Source organism: Triticum dicoccoides, chromosome 7A, assembly GCF_002162155.2.
Source record: "Triticum dicoccoides isolate Atlit2015 ecotype Zavitan chromosome 7A, WEW_v2.0, whole genome shotgun sequence".
NCBI classification, from domain to species: Eukaryota; Viridiplantae; Streptophyta; class Magnoliopsida; order Poales; family Poaceae; genus Triticum; species Triticum dicoccoides.
Window position 1 is genome coordinate 665,091,337 of NC_041392.1, and position 1,348 is coordinate 665,092,684.

At 47.5% G+C, this 1,348-nt stretch overlaps 1 long non-coding RNA gene across 1 annotated transcript; it reads left to right on the forward strand.

Annotated features, from left to right (window-relative positions):
- Positions 1–9: 9 nt before the first annotated feature.
- LOC119331920 lies at positions 10–1,010 on the forward strand. The gene is made up of 2 exons (XR_005160705.1): positions 10–157; positions 234–1,010. It is a non-coding gene; the product is annotated as an uncharacterized LOC119331920 (long non-coding RNA).
- The last annotated feature ends 338 nt before the right edge of the window (positions 1,011–1,348 follow it).

Below are 1,348 nucleotides of genomic sequence, written 5' to 3' on the forward strand. Positions count from 1 at the left end.
CACCGGACCGCCACCGGCGACCGCATCCCCTGGCTCGGCAGCACGTGACCAGGATCCCCCATCTCCCAGCAAACCTCGCTGGTGCACGCCACCTCCCTCCTCCTAAGGTGCTCCCCGTCCGATCCACTCCACTGGTGTCCACGCCCCGACGCCACCGGTGAGAGCCACCACTCCATGTGCTCCTCTCTCATCCAAGTTCATGCAGCCATGATTCTCTTTGTGTTCTACTGCAGGTTTGGAGCGGTGTGAACTTCGAACAGATCAGTGGTTGGTAGTTAACTGCACCAACGCGACTGACGCCACCTCGCACGCGTTTGTCTTCGTCGACGGCGATCAGCACCTCCAACGCAAATCGATTCAGCGCCGTCTATGCACGGCTCGGCTCCTGCGCTTTGTTGCCGCCACGGGACGCAGTGCACCTCCCGTCCTCTGCTTTTCTCCGTGGGAAACTGTCTGCCTCGTGTCGCCGCTTGCCCCTGCTACTGCTGGGAATAACCTATCCTGCAACGCCCTGTACTCAAGCTGTACCCATGCTCTCTTTGGTCTCATGCACCATCCCTACGGCAGCGAAGCTTCCCTTGGACCGGCCGCCATGCATCAAACTGAACTGCTGAGTTCATTCCCCCAAAGTCCTACTGAGCGTACAGTAAAGAAGCGTACCCCGAACTCCTCCATTACTTAACAATATGGTGTGCTTTCTGATGGAACTGACTCGCAGTAAACTAGGCAAAAAGTCTCATGTTTACGTGGAGACAAAATAGTGTCCTTAATCACCCTATGTGTGTAGCAATCGCTAGCTTCAAAACAGAGGCGTGTGCGTGTTCGTGCATGTAATTTAAGAAGATGCAACCAGCGAGATAGTGGACAAAAGGAGAAGTGATTTAAGCTGGGCCATAGGTGAGAAGAGATAAGTTGGGCCCAAAAAAAGTTGATTTACGGCCATGTTGGCCAATATGATTTTAGATTTAGAAAGTATACATGGTGAAAAATAAATCAGCGGACAATAGTTATTCCAACTGTTCTGATATATAGAATGCGAAGTCAAAGACCAGACAAAACAAGAACACAAAAGCATCATTAAAAATTATTCTTTTGACAATTTGTTTGACAACGTAACGAGAGGGAATTCACTTATAATTTTCTTTTTGAAAAATGCAGGATCGCATCCCAGAGAAGTTCAATAAAAAATGGCTGCACAAAAAAGAAACACAGAGGGATTCATAAAAAAAATTGCAAGTTGTCGTCGGTGGTGTTTCAATTGTTATGTGTGCATTTTTAGTTTGCTAGAATTTTTGTTTTAGTTTGATACAATAAAAAAAGGGATTTTCACGGTTTTTTTACAAAAACC